Source organism: Odocoileus virginianus, chromosome 5 (genome assembly GCF_023699985.2).
Source record: "Odocoileus virginianus isolate 20LAN1187 ecotype Illinois chromosome 5, Ovbor_1.2, whole genome shotgun sequence".
Taxonomy (NCBI): Eukaryota; Metazoa; Chordata; class Mammalia; order Artiodactyla; family Cervidae; genus Odocoileus; species Odocoileus virginianus.
This window is the reverse complement of record NC_069678.1, coordinates 58,158,585-58,179,418: the sequence shown is the minus strand read 5'-3', so window position 1 is coordinate 58,179,418 and position 20,834 is coordinate 58,158,585. Positions and strand designations below refer to the sequence as shown.

At 34.9% G+C, this 20,834-nt stretch overlaps 1 pseudogene; it reads right to left on the bottom strand.

The window, feature by feature from the left end:
* Positions 1 to 1,917: 1,917 nt before the first annotated feature.
* On the bottom strand, positions 1,918 to 2,007 carry LOC139035395 (U2 spliceosomal RNA; annotated as a pseudogene).
* Between the last annotated feature and the right edge of the window lie 18,827 nt (positions 2,008 to 20,834).

Genomic DNA, 20,834 nt, shown 5'->3' with positions numbered 1-20,834 from the left:
GCAAACATATTCATACTGCATGATGAAATTTTCCAGTAATTTTTAAGAAAAAATATAAACATATAAATATATATAAAATATGTTACTTTATAAAATATAATGTTTAATGAGAAAAGTGTATGTAGATAAATTTCAGAGATATATTTTACCTTTAAACTACTTGGAATGAGCTTCACAATTCTTAGAAATAGATAGGGACAGAGAACAAAACATAGGCATAAGATTTTTGAAAATGGCCACAATTTCCAAATAACTTCCTCAAATCTTGAGGTCTGCAATCCTGCAATGGAAAATTCCTTCCACATAGTCATGCCAACCTGTTAGACAATTGAAGCACAATTCTGCAAAACAACAGACGTGTAGTGGCTTCAACCAAACAAGTAGAGTGACCAGCATGTGTAGCGCCTGGGAAGTTTTCATGTGTAAGCTGCTAGAATTGTTTTTACTTCAAGCTACATGGATCTTGTGATCTTATTCTCTTTTAAAATTCCTTTCAAACATTTCTTAAGCTAATATAGAGTTAGCTAAAATGGAGTTAGCTGGTGGGTTGCTCCTCATCTAATTATTTATTTGTGTGATTTTGTAGTGATAATGCTTGTGGAGACTTCTGTCAGGTATGTTCAAGACTTACTGCATTTTTGTAAATGAATATGTGCAAAGTAGTTGAACTTTTTCATATAATCTTACTTTTATCACATTACCAAGCAAGTTTTCATGATTTAATTTTGTGACTGCCGACCCAAAACAGAGTAAAGGCACCACATCCCCAAAGACATGGGATTTTTTCCAAGGCTTTCAAAATAAATGCAATTGTTATTTTTATTATGCATAGTTCTTTATATGCATTTTATTCCATATTACTACTATTATACTATAAATAAGTACACTTTAAAGTTTATCAAATTCAATCAATAACCTTATGATCAGTTATTCTTGAGGAGGTCACCATTTGACATAGAACCTCTTGCCCACAAATTCAAACTCAGTACAGTTCTTATAGGGTAGGTATGTGAAAATCTTGACTGTTAGAGTATTTGGCAAAGTGAGAAGACCATAGTTTTAGGTAGACACGTGTAGGCCAGTCTAGCAGGCAGAATGCTACTCTAAAGGGACTGCAGTGGTGAACAGTTCAGTACTCCCACTCCAAGGCACTGCCATAGTCTCTTGTAGTTTTCTTGTTCATTCAATCAGATCATTCATTCATAGACCTAGTATGTGCCAGATAGTATTCTAGGTTCTGGGAAAATATCAATAAACTCTAAAGAGTTAAAAATTTCTTAATTAGAACAATTTTCAATCTGTATGGAAACACAGCAGATAATGAATAGTGAAAACTATCTTGAGAAAGAAAAATGGAACTGGAGAAATCGGGTCCCGGACTTCAGACTATACTACAAAACTGTAGTCATCACACCAGTGTGGTACTCACACAAAAAACAGACATACAGATCAATGGAACAGGATAGAAAGCCTAGAGATAAACCTGCACACCTGTGATCACCTAATCTCTGAGGAAAGAGGCAAGAATATACAATGGAGGAAATATAATCTCTTCAATAAGTTGTGCTGGCAAAACTGGACAGCTACATGTAAAAGAATGAAATTAGAACACTCCCTAACACCACACACAAAAATAAACCCAAAATGGATTAAAGACCTAAATGTAAGGCCGGATACTATAAAACTCTTAGAGGAAAACAGGCAGAACACTCTTTGACATAAATCACAGCAAGATCTTTTTTGATCCAACTCTTCAAATAATGAAAATTTAAAAAAATGAACAAATGAGATCTAATTAAACTTAAAAGCTTTTGCATAGCAAAGGAAACCATAAAAAAATGAAAGGACAGCTCACATAATGGAAGAAAATATTTGCAAGTGAATCAACCAAAAACGGATTAATCTCTTAAATATTCAAACAGCTTATGCAGCTCAATATAAAAAATAAAAATAAAAAAATGGGCAGGAGATCTACACTTGATCCTAGCCAAAAGGCTGAGAAGCGATGAGCAGAAGATCTATGTAGACATTTCTCCAAAGAAGACATACAGATGGCTAAAGAGCTCTTGAAAAATTGCTCAACATCACTGATTATTAGAGAAATACAAATCAAACTATCACCTCACACTGGTCAGAATGGTCATTGTCAAACTACAGACATAAACTCTGGAGAGCATGTGGAGAAAAGGGAACTCTCCTACACTGTTGGTAGGAATATAAATTGGTACAGTCACTATGGAGAACAGTGTGGAGATTCCTTAAAAAGCTAAAAATAGAGCCATTATATGATCTAGCAATCCAACTCCTAGGAATGTATTTGGAGAAAACCATAATTTGAAAAGATACATGCACCCCATTGTTCATTGTAGCACTATTTACAATAGCCAGGACATGGAAGCAATTTAGATGCCTATCAACAGGATAAAGGTGTAGTACATATATATAATGGAATATTACTCAACTGCTAAAAGAGTGCAATAATGCCATTTGCAGCAACATGAATGGACATAGAGGTTGTCATACTGAGTGAACTAAGTCAGATACAGAAAGAAAAATATCATATTACATCTCTTATAAATGGACTCTAAAAAAAAAAGGGTACAAATGAACTTATCTACAAAACAGATATACAAAACAGCTATGACCAACCTAGACAGCGTATTAAAAAGCAGAGACATTACTTGGCCAACAAAGGTCCATCTAGTCAAAGCTATGGTTTTTCAAGTAGTCGTGCATGGATGTGAGAGTTGGACTATAAAGTAAGCTGAGTGCCGAAGAATTGATGCTTTTGAACTGTGGTATTGGAGAGACTCTTGAGAGTCTCTTGGACTGCAAGGAGAGCCAACCAGTCCATCCTAAAGGAAATCAGTCCTGAATACTCATTGGAAGGACTGATGCTGAAGCTGAAGCTCCAATACTTTGGCCACCTAATTCAAAGAACTGACTCATATGAAAAGACCCTGATGCTGGGAAAGATTCAAGGCCAGAGGAGGAGGGACGACAGAGGATGAGATGGTTGAATGGCATCACTGACTCAATAGACATGAGTTTGAGTAAGCTTCAGGAGTTGGTGATGGACAGGGAAGCCTGGTGTGCTGCAGTCCATAGGGTCTCAAAGAGTCAGACACGACTGAGCAACTGAACTGAACTGAACTGACAAATCAGAACTAGAGTCACAGATACAGAAAACAAACTTATGTTACTGGGGATTATATGGGGGAAGGGATAAATTGGGAGATTGGGATTGACATTACACACTATTTTATATAAAATAGGTAGTGAATAAGGACCGCCTATATAGCACAGGGAAGTCTACTCAATACCCTGTAATGGCCTAGACCGGAAAAGATTCTAAAAAAGAATGGGTATGTGTGTTTGTGTAGTTAGTTCAGTTCTAGGTGTATATGTACACCTGAAACTAAGACAACATTGTAAATCAACTATACTCTAATACATTTTTAAAAATTCCTAAGTTTATGGTGCTGCCTCTCTGTCTTAATACCTGCCATTGGCTTTTAAACTCATTTAGGCTAGAAATTGTATTTTATTCATGGGCAAGTTCCTATCATTAGCGTTGTACCTGGAATCTGTCTGACCTGTGGGCACTCTATAAGTGTTTGTTGAATGTATTTTGAATTTCCCAGCACTGGCAAATTCCTGATAGATGGACAAAGCAAGTAAAAAAGATTCATATAGTGTTCTATTTTGTATCACAATATCTATAGCTTTCTATAGCATTTGTTTGTTTCATGTTGTCAAAGTGTGGATAACATTCAAATATCCAAGGAGGCAGATAGGCAATTGGCATTAAGAAAGTTTGCCAATAAGAGTGCAATCTACACAGGGCACAGCAGGGAAGCATGGTCCATTCTGTCTCAGCACAGAATTTTAGAGTGGCTTAATAAAAGTGGTAGCACTTAAGTTTTGCAAACTAAGATGGTATTTCAAAAACTAAGAATAAAAAAAACAATCTTTTATTTTAGAACTAGATGGCAGAGTAACATGAAGACTCATAACATGGTTTTCTCTGGATAGAGATCTTTGAGTAATTTATAGATCCACAGTCTACATGTCTTGTGTTTATGGGATTATGTGTGTTTGTTTATTCCTGTTTGGGTTAGTCTTCAGAAAAAGGTAATATACGTTTCTCTTTCTTATTTATACTTGTTACCTTCTAATGGCTTCCCTGAAGTTTCAAAATGCCCATGCTAAAAAGAGGGTTTTTGATATAAGGAGAGAAAATCAGTTGAGCTTGCTAATCAGATTCTCCTCTTCCCTGGAGCCTTCAGAATTGATGTTTTCTGGTCGTGGAATAACTGGGCATTGTGCCACCATGTCGGTGCCTGGACTGTGTTTAACAAGATGCTTCATTAGATTGTCCTCTATTTCTTGAGCGGTAATCCTGTTAGGCAGTGTTTATCAGTCATTGTGTGCTCTTGTCATTCCTATCCTGTTCAGCAGCAGCACTCCTAGGGGAATATGGAGTGTGTGTGTATATGAGTAGTGTGTGTGTGTACAAATAATGCTGCCAGAATTGTTTTATAAAAGAGATATCCTCCAAAAAGTAGAGAAAACAGAAAAGAGACTGAGCAGCAAGCCCCTAACACACACACATAAATAACAGTACAATAGTGTTTTCAGTTTATGAACCAGATCTGTGCCAAACCCAGAAAGAAAACCAGTGTCAGTTATTTAGACCATTTAGTTGACCTAAGTAGCATATACTTTTGTGAGCCTCCCCAGAGAGACTTTTTTCCCAAAATTATTTGATAATTTACTGAGGAAGAATTTATTTCCTGGTACACTGGAATATACACTGTAAAGAAATATTCTTTTGCTTTCTTTTTCTCTCCAAAACTCATTTGTAATATATATATGTTATATATATATATTACACATAATATATATACATTACATGCATACATATACATACATATACAATACATATTACATATATTGGATATGATATATATGTAATGTATATATTACATATATAATATATATTACATATACATGCATATACATATATGTATATATTACACATATATTACATATAATATATTGCATATATATTACATACATGTATTATATATAACATATACATATTATATATATTTATAAATTATATAAATAAATAATAAATATATATTTATATTTATAATATATAATACATATTTATATAAATAAATTTATATATTTTATATATTTATATATTTATAAATAAAAATATATAAATAAAATTATATAAAATATATATTAAAAATATATATATATACAAGGCATATGTTAAACAACCCTATCATACATTTCCCAGCTCTTTCGCACTCAGAGTTAAGTGAACAGTATTTCTCTTTTATCTGATATTTCTGGTAAATATTCTGGAAGAGGTGTGTGCCCTCTAGTTCATACCTCCTATTTATTATCTTTCTTTCATTTTATGGTTTATCTATATAGTTCTTTCTTCCTAGCCTTACTTATTGCTAGATTATGTATTTCATACAGTCTTAGTCTTACAGCATTAAGGCTGGTTTTTTGTTTACAGTCTTACTTAAATCACATCTTCTTCATTGGTTTTTATACTTAGAGATTTAGAGTTTCTTTAAAAAGTATTAATTAAAGATTCACTTCTAGCTTAATATTTTTAGCATGATAAGTTTTCAAAAGATGGAGGCATCATGGTCGTTTTGTTGTTGTTGGCGTTAAGAGCTGTTAGTGTTGTGACCTCTGACCACCTTGTCAAAACATTTTCCTGCTAGTTGTTTCTGCTTATCCTCAACTCTAGCTATCCTCTTCCACTATTCACGATTTCCATCTTAATTGACTTTTGTCACTTCAATTTTATTGGTACTAATCCTTCCTTTTACAGTGTCCTTCCTTTCTTCTCTGCAAAATCCAAAGGTTCTTTTTCTTGAAGAGCTTTCTCTTCAAAGTTTTGCTTGATCCCTTCCCCTGAAAGTTCACAGAGTTTTATTTGTATCTAGTTGATAGGACTGATTAATTCATAGGATTGATTAATCTGTTAATTATATAGCCATAAAATGCTTGAGGGCAGAAGCAGTGCCAGATTTAATTTCATATCCTTTTGTAATGCTTAAGGTCTTCAAAATTAATTCTTGAATAATTGCTGTTTTTATATGATTATTTTATGTACATATTATAAATAGCTAGTGAATTCTTCCATCCTTGAGCACCCTGTATAGTACAGTATGTCTTGGTTTATCATGTCAGAAAAACGGGTTTTTTTGTTTGTTTGCTTTGTTTCCATTTAAACTGATGAAACCGATGAAGGTCTGCTCTAAGACAAATGGAAACTTTCCTATGCTGATTTTCCCCTTACATATTGACCACCTCCCCTCCCCGTTTATCTGCCTGCTTCTCTTCACTCTGCAGTACCTCCAGGTAGTTGTTTTTTTAAATATATTTTGCACAGAATATATGGTTGCTATTGGTAGGAAGTTTGGTTTTTAGATTCAGTTATTTCCAGAAGCTGAAAACTACAGGGTTATTTTTAAAGCAATCCTTTACTATTTCTTATACTATTAAGTATGATCAGTACTCCTTTGCAGCAGAAATTTACTCAGGTAAGTTCTGATACTTTGTAAAATTAATCTTGTTTTTTCTTTTTTTATTTTAATGGCCACATTCCCTTACCATTATGAATGAATTTATTGTTCGTTTCACTGAGATTTGCCTGATTCTTGACTTATTTTTTTAAAATGTAATATGTCCTACAGGTTGTTTGTGTAAAGCACAAAATTAATAGACTCTATAACATCCTTTGTTATTTCTCCATTAAATTTTGCATGAATTATCCTTTAACAATAGTTTGAGCACCTAAATTTATTTTATCTCCTGTTCTAGTATACATTTCATGTTTTCAGTTCAGTTCAGTTCAGTCACTCAGTTGTGTCCAACTCTTTGTGACCCAATGGACCGCAGCACGCCAGGCCTCCCTGTCCATCACCAACTCCCAGAGTTTACCCAAACTCATGTTCATGGAGTCAGTGATGCCATCCAGCCATGTCATCCTCTGTCATCCCCTTCTCCTCCCTCCCTCAATCTTTCCCAGCATCAGGGTCTTTTCAAATGAGTCAGCTCTTCGCATCAGGTGGCCAAAATATTGGAGTTTCAGCTTCAGCATCAGTCCTTCCAATGAACACCCAGGACTGATCTCCTTTAGGATGGACTGGTTGGATCTCCTTGCAGTCCAAGAGACTCTTAAGAGTCTTCTCAACACCACAGCTCAAAAGCATCAATTCTTCGGTGCTCAGCTTTCCTTATAGTCCAACTCTCACATCTATACATGACTACTGGAAAAACCATAGCCTTGACTAGATGGACCTTTGTTGGCAAAGTAATGTCTCTGCTTTTTAATATGCTGTCCAGGTTGGTCATAGCTTTCCTTCCAAGGAGTAAGCGTCTTTAAATTTCATGGTTGCAGTCACCATCTGCAGGGATTTTGGAGGCCCCCAAAATAAAGTCAGCCACTGTTTCCACTGTTTTCCCATCTATTTGCCATGAAGTAGTGGGACTGGATGCCATGATCTTAGTTTTATGAATGTTGAGCTTTAAGTCAACTTTTTCACAAGAACTCATGGCAATAAATCAAAGTTGCTAATTATGATGCTCAAATATTCTATACGTTCACTTACTTTTGATTATCTTTTTCAATTGAGAGAGTTGTGTTGATATGTCTCACTTTGATAATAGATCTGTTTTACAAGTCACCAAAATTTATTTACAAAAGTTGAAAGTTTTTTGTTATATTTAATGTTATATCTTGTGAATTGAATAATTTACTTTCATGTAATAATTTGTTTGATCCGTAACACCTTTCTTAAAATCTATCTTGTCTTACCATATTACATCAACGTGTTCTTTGTTTAGTGTTGTCTAATTTCTTTTTCCACCTTTAAACTTCTGCATTTTGTCTTTATATTCTTGGTAGTTCTCTTAAATAGCATACAAATGATTCTTTGCAACGCTATGGACTGTAGTCTGCCAGGCTCCTCTGTCCATGGAATTCTCCAGGCAAGAATACTTTAGTGGGTAGCTGTTCACTTCTCCAGGGGATCTTCCCAACCCAGCAATCAAACCCAGGTCTCCCACATTGCAGGCGGATTCTTACCACCTGAGCTACCAAGGAAAACCCTTAAATAGCATTAGGGATTTTAAAAATCAATTTTTTTCATTCCTCTTAAATGACAACTTTAACTCATTTGTACTTACTGTGAGTAGTCATTTATTTGAACTTTTTTTTTAAGCACCTTTCTGTTTTCATATGTTCTTGTTTCTCTTTTCTTTCTGTTTTTTTTTTTTTTTTCATTTTTGTCCTTGATTAAAATCAAGGTCATTCTTGTTTGTTTGTTTTCCTATTCCATCTCTTCCCACTTTAAAGGTTTGGGGATTATACGCCCCTGTTACCATTTTTTAGTGGTTAACATAAAAATGTTTTGGTGCATACTTACCTAACAAATTCAAAGGTTAGTATTTTAGCTCCTTCTCTGAATAATATAAGGGCCCCAAACACTTTAATGACTCCATCTTATTAATAGTAATTACAGTATATTATTTTGTGTTTGAGATTTGCATGCATGCCTATATACATTTTGTTTGTAACCATTCCTTCTTACTTATTACTCCTTCAAGTTTATAAACTTCTTTACTTGCCATTCTTATCATATATATTTTGTGGAATAATTTCATTTTATAACGAAATGCATACTTTAGAATTATTTTAGCAATGAGTGTTTGTTAAAAACATCTTGTGTTTTTTGTAATTAACTGCTGAATTTATTTTCTCTCTTCCTTGAAAAATAGTAATGATTTTCTGGGTGCAAAAGTAGCACTAGATAGCTATTTTCTCTCAGCAATTTGAATATGTAATTTTTCTTTTTAAATTTTTCCATTATTGCTATTAAGAAGCATGGTATTGGGCTAATTGTCTTTTCATTTTAGCTGTACTGTCTTATATTTTTCAATTCTTTTAAAATTTTCTCTTTGTTTTGGTTTTCCACAATCTCAGCATCGTGTTTCTAGGTGTTGTCTTGTCTTTGCTTATTCCACATTTTCAATTGTATTTCCTATATCATGAATTCATGCCTTCTTCCAGTATTTGAATATTGTAGGACATTTTCTCTCTATATATTGTCTATTCTCTCTTTTTTCCTCTATTCTTTCCTCCTGGGACTTCAGGTAACTTCATGTTAGTTAGACCTTTTGTTCTGTCTTCTATATCTCTTAATCTCTCTTTTATATTTTATATCTCTTGACTCTCTAGATTGCATCCAGGGTAATTACCTCAGTTCTGTGGCTATTTTATTTTCTCTTCAGCTTGAGATAATATGTTCTTCAACCTCATTTATCCCGTTAAGAAAATTTAACAGCTATATATTTTTCTTTTCAAAAGTTCTAATTATTTTTAAAATATCCCTGATTATTTGGAATAATCTCTTATTATTTACTTATTGTTTTTATTCCACTCTTTGTTTCTAAATATCTCATACGTGTTAAATATTGTGTCTGAGATATCATTTTGATGATTATTGTTTGCTTAGCAATCTCAATTTTGTTTTCATATGTATTTTGTGCTTTCTGATTTTGAGCCCTTTCTTAGCTCATCTTAATCTGTGATGGCTATAAGAACTAAAATTGATAATTATTTAATTCAATGTTTGCTTTATTCAACAACAGTAACCTTCTGTCCTTAAACTTCTTTGCTTCTTTCCTTTGTCCATAGTCACCATTATGTAAACTACATCAACTCGCTCTGTCTCAAAGGTCAGTCTTCCAATACATGGCAGTTGCTTTCATGAGCACTCTGCATTTTTTTATGTACTTAATACTCATTGCTATTGTTTTACCTTACATTTTTTGAAATGCTTTTGCTTGGGAATTTTCCTTACTTCCCCTAAATCTGGAGTGCATGGTAGTTATATTTTATGCAGTATCTTATTGTTTTGTACTGGGAGGGTCATTCAGAGTATTTAGCCCACCATTCTGACCTAGTCTCTTAATCTTAATCTTTTTGCACTTGGGATTTTTGTTGTTGTTGTTGTTATTTTCAAGATGTGTAATATGTACACATTTTATAGTCTTATTTGATAGCTCAAATTTAGAACTTTTTCGGATCTAGTTTTATTGTTTTGTGTTTCTGCTGGCTCTTCCTCATAGTGTTTTATTTCTTGTCAGTTAGATCATTTTAGACTATAATCATAGTCCTTAGAACTTTATCCCTGGTAATTCTTTGAGATCAGTGAGGGAAGTGCAATTCTCTACAGATTCGTGTTTACTTATTTCTGGCCTTTGGAAATACTCCAAATGTGGGACCATTGATAATTAAATTCTCAGATTGGGGTTATGCAAGCCATCATGGCATGTTCTCAGACTGTAAAGCCAAGTAAAGACTAGTTTGAAGTTTCAGATTCTTAAGGGAGATTATTATCCTTATCCATTCACTGCTAAACTTCAAGAAAAGCAATCTTTTTGCAAGTTTCTGGGAGTGGGGAGAATGGTCTTTTCTAAATTTCCATTCCCTGGAATCCTGGGTTTACATAGGGTCCTTGGATAACATGGGGTAGTCTTCTGTTAGTCTCTGTGTTATGGTTTGGCCCCAACTTTTGTGTTCCATTCCCTGTGTTCATAAAAACAAAACTGAATGCACTAGTTCAGCTTAGGTATTTTCACTTCTTTTTTTGGGGGTTATTTTGAGTATCTCTTACTTGCTAGTTCACTGATACATCAAAAGTTTCAAAATATCATTTATTTTTCATTTTCAGTCATTAGGAGTGGGAGAATCAATCAGGGCATATAGCTGCCAAAGTGCCAGAAACAGAAGGCAACCTGTTCTTTTGGAAAATTAGTTTTTATTTTCTTTTTTAACCCAAATAGAATGAGTCAGTATTTTTAATTTAATTTACTTGCTTGATTGGTCAAGGAATTTAGAAAGCTATCCAATCAGTTTTCAAATGATGAGAGATCATGCAAATGCTAAAAAAAAAAAAATGAATCTTTTGGCTCAGTCTTGACCATCTTAAGAGAATGTAGAATGTACGAAGTATCATTATGTGTGACATGGTACTGAGTCTTCTCTGCAAAGTTTATTTCACAAAGTAAAAATGACTTACTATGATGAGAAAACTTAAGCATTAAGAAGGTTATTAAATATGAGTACATACAGAGAAAGCTATGCCACTTCTTTCTTTGCAGTTTTTGTTATACTTGAGCTTAAGATTTAGCATTCATAGAACAGTTTGGACATTTTTCTTTGCTGAAGCTGTGGGGAGGATGATATGAATATGTACACGCAGATATAGTGTATGTGTACTTGTGTAGTGTATATAGAGGATACCACTTTGATTTTCTTAAAGAGTAATTTTTGAGGTTCTGTTACATGGAGGGTTTGGCAGTGTAAAAGGTGAACCCCTCGTGTGTCTGCTCTTGGGGAACTGTGGCATTTTCTGGGGAGCATCGGACTTGTACTCTTCTCTAAGCTCCTACCTTCACATCTGCAGTGTCCTCACTCTTGTGCTGACTTTCTTGTTTTCCTTTGCACTGACACCTCCACATATTGCCTATCCAAACCTTCTGTTTAAGGACATTGTCCTTTTAACTCTCCCGCACCATCAGTTTCTCTTCTTTACCTGGTTCATTCTATTTGATGACATTAAAGTGGTTGTTTTTGTCCATGTTTTTCTCTTTATCTATCGTCATCTCACTTTTCAGGTCTCCATTCACAGGAATATTTATTAAAGAGTTCTCTCAACTCTATCTCCAAGTCTTCTCTTACATTGTCCAAAGTTCACTTATTTCAGGTTTTTGCACCCACTGTTAACAGAATTACTGCCTTAAGGTCAAACAGGTTCTCCATGTTGTTAAATACAATGATGGATTTTCAGTCGTCTTCTTACTTGACCAGTCTGAAGCAACTGGATAGCTGTTATTCCTTCTCTCTTGAAACATTTTTTTTCCCCACTTTTTCCCTACTGCAACACATTTTGTATTTCTTCTATCTCAGTAACTTGTTTTTGCTCAATTTCCTCTGCTAGTCATTCTTTGAAGTGTCCCAAGGTTCAGTCCCTCCTCTCCTTGTACATTAACTTGGGGATGTCACAGACTAGCACCTTTTTGAATGTTATCTGTCTGCTGCTAACTTCCAAATTTAAAGCTCAAGCCTGATCTTCTTACTCTAGACCCTTTGTCTAACAACCACCACAACACCTCCAAAGGATATTTACCAGTCATATCAAACTTGACAAGCCCAGTAGTGATCTTCTTCCATAAACTTCTTCCAAGTCTTCTCCAGCTCAGTAAATTGCAAGACTGTCCTTCATCTGGCAACCTTGTTCTTTTAGTGGCTTAGAGAAATGAAAAAAACTGAGCTCTAAGTCATTATTAACTTCTTCCTTTCCTTCATAATGCACATCTAGCCAGTCAGGAAATCATATGTCAAAATAGGTTTATTTTTTTATTATCCCTTTTGATATAAAATACATGCTACCATCAATTTTTTACCTGCATTATTATAATAGCATTTTAATTGGTCTTCCTGGTTCTGCCTACAGTTCATTCTCAACCCAGAAACAAACTTTAAAAAAAAAACACCATTAATCATATCATGTCACTCCTCTGCTCTGCTCCAATGGCTTTCCACCAGGAAAAAAAGAAAAATAAAGTCCTTAAAATGGCCTATAGGCTTTGTATGATCTAGTTCCCATTACTTCCCTAACTTCATCTCCTTCTCTTTCTCCTTGTACATTGTTTCTAGCCATTACTGACCAACCTCTTTGCTTCCTAAAGCACATGGACTCCTCTCTCAACTCACAGTTTCTGTTGTTTCTCTTGCCTGGAATAGTCTTCCCCTGATTTCCCCTGTTACTAATTCCCTTGCCTCCTTTAAGTATTTATTAAAAGTGATCTTTCTTACTGAAACATTTCCTAACAATCTGATTTAAAACTGCAATTTGCATTCCCTTTCTTGCTTTGCAGGTTCATTTCTCTCTTTAGCATTATATCCTTTATAATTTACTAATTTATTTTGTATATTGGCTGTCTCTTACCACTAAAATATAAGCACAATGAGAGCAGGATATTTTTATCTATTTTGTTCAGTACTGGATCTTCAATACATAGAATGGTGTAAATGAATACATTCCTGTTCATCCCTTACATCTCACATCCCTCTCAATGGTTGCTCTTCAGTGTCCATCTAACATATCTTAGGGCCTTTGCAAATGTTTTTACTTAGAATAATTTCTCCAGGTCTTCCTGGCACCTTTCCAAACTCAGGTACTTCCTCTAAGAGAGTTTTCCTATTTCTTCAGTCTAGGTTACAGAAGTTTGTTATTCTGTTAAAGCCTGTTATTTTCCTTTGTAGAAATTAGATATAAGTTAGGCATAAGACATCTCTATTTATTTATTTTATTGAAGCTTAAGCTCTGATTTGTGGTGTAAACTCTATACTTGAATATTATAATTTGACCAGGCTGTCTTTTCGTATTTAAAGAAAGTTTTTAATTTTCTATTAAAAAAATTGAACATAATCAAGTTAATTTCAGAAATAAATAATCTTTTAATAATGAAATAAAATAATTTGCTCTAAAAAGAGAAAGCTTTTATAATTTGATAATATTTTTCTTTCTCAAGAGACTGGCTAAAAATCTATCACTTTTAAGAATTTCTTCACTTCTATAAATTTACAAAAATCATTTCAGATATTTTGATTAATTTCTTTATTTGGCCTGTATCTGTTTTCTCCTCGTGGAAACTATTTAGAAAGCCGTGGATAGTGGGAAATTCTGTATGGGAATACAGAAGATAATTTTTCTGCTACACAAAGAATGTGAGAGAGTGTGCCAGCAGGTGGTGACAGTAATAGCAAGGATGAAGGTGATCTACTAGGACAGTATCAGCTTCAAAGAAAAATGGAATTTTGATAGGATGGAGTAGCACTGAGGAACAGGAAAAATACTCATGGTACTGATGGTTTGTATGGTGCAAGGAAGAGGACCCACTCCTCATGGAAGAGAAGTAGCAAGAAAGTGGGGAAGGGAAGTACCTGATAAGCATAAAAAATAGAAGGGATTTGCTAGTTTTGGAGAGTGTAGTATGGAAAAACTGGGGCATGGGATTAGCAGAAAAACGATGGACCAAAGAAGAGGAATACAAATATACGGGGGTCAAGCCCTGGGGAGGATGGAGCCTAGTATTTTGTGTTGTGACCCAGTAGGCATGGTCATGAGTCAGGGTGAGACTGCCCTAAGGCTCCAGGAGAAATGCCAGGGTAAATTTTAAATTTTGGGACGGGTCAAGACAATTTTTCCAGGCATACTGGTTTCTGCATAACAAGATTGAAATGTAGTGAGGACATTAGAAAATGTGGATACAGATGTCAAAGCAGTAATAATAAAAAGAGTTTGCTCTAAGAGATACAGTTCAATTGTTTTCATTTCTACCAGGCCCAATTCATTGTCTTTGAAACAAGTGTATTTAATGCCCTCTTTAGTATCATTAAATGAAATTTAGATAATGTACAATCATATGTATTCTTATAAAAATCAATGTTACCATGATAAATGTAATATGTGTAAAGCAGAAATGTAGAGAAAGTAATTTATAAAGAAATAATTTATATTTTAATATATAATTGAATTCTATGTGCGAGGCTCTTCATTAAGCATATTTATGCCATATCTTCTCCTTGAAAATTATAGTAGTAGCATCAGGGAGTAGGTACTATGTTATGCTCATTTCATAACTGAGGGAACTAGAGATGTAAAATAGCTTGATTGTCAAGTGGGATTCAAACCCACATCTCTCTGCCTTTAGAACCAACATTGCAATGACTTCCCAATATACAGGAATACCTGGTTTTAATGCACTTCACTTTATTGGGCATTGCAGATACTGTGGTTTTTTTTTTTTTAAACAAATTGAAGATTGTAACAACCCTGTGTAGAACAAATCTATCAGCACCAATTTTTTAATAGCATTTGCTCTCTTCTTGGGAGAAGGCAATGGCACCCCACTCCAGTACTCTTGCCTGGAAAATCCCATGGACAGAGGAGCCTGGCGGGCTACAGTCCATGGGGTCGCAAAGAGTCAGACACGACTGAGAGACTTCACTTTCACTTTTCATTTTCATGCGCTGGAGAAGGAAATGGCAGCCCACTCCAGTGTTCTTGCCTGGAGAATCCCAGGGATGGGGGAGCCTGGTGGGCTGCCGTCTATGGGGTTGCACAGAGTTGGACACGACAGACGTGACTTAGCAGCAGCAGCAGCAGCAGTCCTCTTCTTGTCTCTGTATCACCTTATGGTAATCCTTACAGTCTTTCAAACTTTTTCATTATTTATTATATTTATTGTGATGATCTATGATGAATTATCTTTGATGTTACTATTGTAATTGCTTTGAGGCACCACATACCTCACCCATGCAAGATGGCAAACTAAATTGATAATGCCGTGCATGATCTGACTGCTCCATCAGCCTTCCCCATATCACTCTCATTTTTGTCATAGTAAAACCATATTTAAATTAGGCCAATTAATTACCTTACAATGGTTTCTAAGGGTTTAACTGAAGAGTTGCAAGTCTCACACTTCATTATTATTATTATTATTTTATATGGCTTTTCATACAATGATGTATTTTCCTGAGCTTTACCCATCTATAGGATATGATGGGATATGTTATTTTGTATTTTAGTTCTAGTCTAGACATAAAAGCCCTGCAATTCTCAGAAGTAACTCTGAGAATTTTTAAAATATATTCTATTTATTGAATATTTTTTTGTTGTTGAAATATAGTGACATAAAATATTATGTTAGTTTTAGGTGTGCCACATAATGATTTGACGTTTGAATGCATTATGAAAGCACTATAATAAATCTAGCAAATATTTGTCCATATATAAAGTTATTAGAATATTGTTAATCATATTACTTATGCTGTATACTAAGTCCCCTTGACTTATTTATTGTATAACTGAAGGTTAATACTTATTCATCTTATTCACACCTATTTTGCCCAAACCCTCTATGTCCCTCCCTCTAGCAAGCACAGTTAGTTTTCTGTATCTATACGTCTGTCTTCATTTTGTTTTAGATGTTTGTTTTTTTAGATTCCACATATAAGTGAGATTATGCAGTGTATATCTTTCTCTGTCTGACTTGCTTCATTTAGCATAATACTCTCCAGATGCATACATGCTGTAACAAATTGCAAGACTATCAATTGTGTGGGTTTGTGTGTATGTGTGTGTGTATGTGTATGTGTGTGTGTGTGTATTCAGCTCACTTCAGTTGCTTGATCATGTCTGATTCTTTGCGAACCCGTGGACTGCAGCACTCTAGGCCTCCCTGTCCATAACCAACTCCAGGAGCTTCCTCAAACTCAGGTCCATTGAGTTGGTGCTGCCATCCAACCATCTCATCCTCTGTCATCCCCTTCTCCTCCGACCTTCAATCTTTCCCAGCAACAGCGTCTTTTCCAATGAATGGGTTCTTCGCATAAGGTGGCCAAAGTATTGCAGTTTTAGCTTCAACATCAGTCAATTAGTCCAATTAGTCAGGACCGATTTCTTTTAGGATGGGCTGGTTGGATCTCCTTGCAGTCCAAGGGACTGTCAAGAGTCTTCTCCAAAACCACAGTTCAAAAGCATCAATTCTTCAGCGCTCAGCTTTCTTCACAGTCCGACTCTCACATCCATACATGACTACTGAAAAAACCATAGCCTTGACTAGATGGACCTTTGTTAGCAAAGTAATGTCTCTGCTTTTTAATAGGCTAGGTTGGTCATATGGAGTAAGCGTCTTTTAATTTCATGGCTGCAGTCAGTCTGTAGTGATTTTGGAGCCGTCAGAATAAAGTCTGCCACTGTTTCCACTGTTTCCCCATCTATTCACTAAGAAGTGATGGGACCAGATGCCGTGATTTTAGTTTTCTGAATGTTGAGCTTTAAGCCAACTTTTTCACTCTCCTCTTTCACTTTCATCAAGATGCTCTTTAGTTCTTCTTCACTTTCTGTCATAAGGGTGGAGTCATCTGCATACCTGAGGTTATTGATATTTCTCTTGGCAGTCTTGATTCCAGCTTGTGCTTCATCCAGCCCAGCATTTCTCATTATGTACTCTGCATATAAATTAAAAAAGCAGGGTGACAATATATAGTCTTGACGTACTCCTTTCCCTATTTGGAATTAATCTGTTGTTCTATGTCCAGTTCTAACTGTTGCTTCCTGACCTGCAAACAGATTTCTCAAAAGGCAGGTCAAGTGGTCTGGTATTCCCATCTCTTTCAGAATTTTCCAGTTTGTGGTTATCCACATAGTGAAAGGCTTTGGCATAGTCAATAAAGTAGAAATAGATGTTTTTCTGTAACTCTCTTGAGTTTTTGATAATGCAGTGGATGTTGGCAATTTGATCTCTGGTTCCTCTGCCTTTTCTAAATCCAGCTTGAACATCTGCAAGTTAATGGTTCACATACTGTTGAAGCCTGGCTTGGAGAATTTTGAGCATTACTTTGCTAGCATGTGAGATGAGTGCAATGGTGCAGTAGACTGAGAATTCTTTGACATTGCCTTTCTTTGAGATTGGAATGAAAATTGATCTTTTCTAGTCCTGTGGTCACTGCTGAGTTTTCCAAATTGCTGGCATATTGAGTGCAGCACTTTCATAGCATCATCTTTTAGGATTTGAAATAACTCATCTGGAATTCCATCACCTCCACTAGCTTTGTTCATAGTGCTGCTTCCTAAGGCCTACTTGGTTTCACATTCCAGGATGTCTGGCTCTATGTGAGTGATCATACCATTGTGATTATCTGGGTCGTGAACATCTTTTTTGTACAGTTCTTCTGTGTATTCTCTTCTTAATATCTTCTGCTTCTGTTAGGTCCATATCATTTCTGTCCTTTATTGAGCCCATTTTGCATGAAATGTTCCCTTGGTATCTGTAATTTTCTTGAAGCGATCTCTAGTTCTTCCCATTCTATTGTTTTCCTCTATTTTTGTGCACTGATCACTGAGGAAGGTTTTTTTTTTTTTTTTTAAATCTCTTCTTGCTATTCTTTGGAACTCTGCATTCAAATGGGTATATCTTTCCTTTTCCCCTTTGTCTTTCACAGTTATTTGTAAGACCTCCTCAGACAGCCATTTTGCTTTTTTCACATTTCTTTTTCTTGGGGATGATCTTGATCCCTGTCTTTTGTACAGTGTCACAAACCTCTGTCAGACCTAATCCCTTGAATCTATTTCTCACTTCCACTGTATAATCATTAGGAATTTGATTGAGGTCATACCTGAATGGTCTAGTGGTTTTCCCTACTTTCTTCAATTTAAGCAATAAGGCGTTCATGATCTTAGCCACAGTCAGCTCCCAGTGTTGTTTTTGCTGACTGTATAGAGCTTCTCCATCTTTGGCTGCAAAGAATATAATCAATCTGATTTTGGTATTGACCATCTGGTGATGTCCATGTGTAGTGTCTTCTCTTTTTTTTGTTGGAAGAGGGTGTTTGCTATGACCAGTGCGTTCTCTTGGCAGAACTCTATTAGCCTTTGCCCTGTTTCATTCTGTACTCCAAGGCCAAATTTGCCTGTTACTCCAGGTGTTTCTTGACTTCCTACTTTTGCATTCCAGTCCCCTATAATGAAAAGGACATCTTTTTTGGGTTATAGTTCTAGAAGATCTTGTAGGTCTTCATAGAACTGTTCAACTTCAGCTTCTTCAACATTACTGATCAGGTCATAGACTTGGATTACCATGATACTGAATGGTTTGCCTTGGAAATGAACAGAGATCATTCTGTCATTTTTGAAATTGCATCCAAGTAATGCATTTTGGACTCTTGTTGACCATGATGGATACTCCATTTCTTCTAAGGGATTCTTGCCCACAGTAGTAGATAATGGTCATCTGAGTTAAATTCACCTATTCTAGTGCATTTTAGTTCACTGATTCCTAAGATGTAAATTGTAATAATTTTGCAATGAATATTAGAGTACATGTATCTTTTTGAATTGGTGGGTTTTTTTTCCAGATAAATACCAACAAGTGAAATTGCTATAGTAATTATATGTCTGGTCTAGTTTTAATTTTTGAGGAAACTACATTCTTTTTTCCACAGTAACTGCACTAATTTGTATCCTCACTAACAGTGCATGAGAATTCTCTTTCTCCATATCCTTGTCAATATGTGTTGTCTTTTTGACCATTGCCTATCTGACAGATGTGTATCTGTCATCACTTTGATCTACGTTGCCCTGATGATTAATAATATTGATCATCTTTTCATGTGTCTGTTGGCTATCTGCATGTTTTCTTTGGGAAAATATCTGTTCAGTTCTAGTATCCATTTTTTAATTGGATTGCTTATTTTTTGATGTTGAGTTTTATGAATTCTTAATCCCTTGCAAATATATTGTTTACTAATATATTCTTCCATTCAGTAGGCACCCTTTTCATTTCATTGAATTTCCTTTGCCGTACAAAAACTGTTTAGTGTGATGTAGTTCTATTTGTTTATTTTTGCTTTTATTTCCCTTGCCTGAGAAGGCATGTCAAGAAAAGTTTGCTAAGATCAATGTAAAAAAGCTTACTTCCTCTATTTTCTTTCAAGTGTTTTATGATTTCAGGTCTTACATTTAAGTCTTTAGTCCCTTTTGAATTTATTTTGTATATGGTGTAAGAAAGTAGTCTGGTTACCTACTTTTGCATTTAGCTGTCCTATTTTCCCATCACCATTCATTGAAGACTGTCTTCATCATTATGTATTTTTCCTTTGTTGTAGATTAATTGACCGTATAAGTATGGGTTTATTTTTTATTTTTCTATTTTGTTTCTTTGATCTACATGTCTTTGTGCTAGCACATGTTTTTTTTTTTTTTTTAACATCATACTGTTTTGAATAGTATAACTTTGTAGTATAGTTTAAAATCAAGGAGTGTGATGGTTTCAGCTTTGTTCTTTTTTCTCAAGATTATTTTGGGTATTTGGGTGTTTTGTGCTTCAATACAGATTTGAGAATTGTGTATTCCATTTCTGTGATAAAGTGCCATTGATGTTTTGATAGGAATCCCAAGGAATCTGTAAATTGCCTTTGGTATTATGTTTATTTTAACATTAATTTTCTAATCCATGAGTACAATATGGGTGTTCATTTCTGTCATCTTCAATTTCTTTCATTATTGAATTATAGTTTTCTGAGTACAAGTCTTACTTTCTTGGTTATTTTTAGTCCTAGAAATTTTACTCTTTTGGTGTAATTGTAAAAAGGACTATTTTCTTAATTTCTCTTTTAGATAGCTTTTTATTTCTGTACAGAAATTCAACAGTTTTCTTTATGTTAATTTTGTATCCAGCAGCTTTACTGAATTTATCTATTGTTTCTATTTTTTTGGGGGGTGTCTTTAGAAGTTTCTATATACAGTATCATGTCATGTGCCAATAGTAACATTTTATTTCTTCATTTCCAGTTTGGATTCCTTTTTATTATTTTTCTTGTCTGATTGCTATGGCTAGGACTTCCAATACTATGTTGAACAAAACTGGCAAGAGTGAGAATCACAATACATTGTTTCTTGATTTAGAGGAAATGCTTTCATCTGTTCATTGTGGAGTATGAAGTTAGCTGTAGGTTTGTCATGTTGTTGTTGGTTTTCAGTTGCTAAATCATGTCTGACTCTTTGTGACTCCATGAACTTCAGCATGCCAGACTCCTCTTGCCTCTACTATCTCCCAGAGTTTGCTCAGATTCATGTCCACTGAGTTGATGGTGCTAGCTAACCATCTCATCCTCTGCTGACCCCTTCTCCTTTTGCCTTCGATCTTTCCCAGCA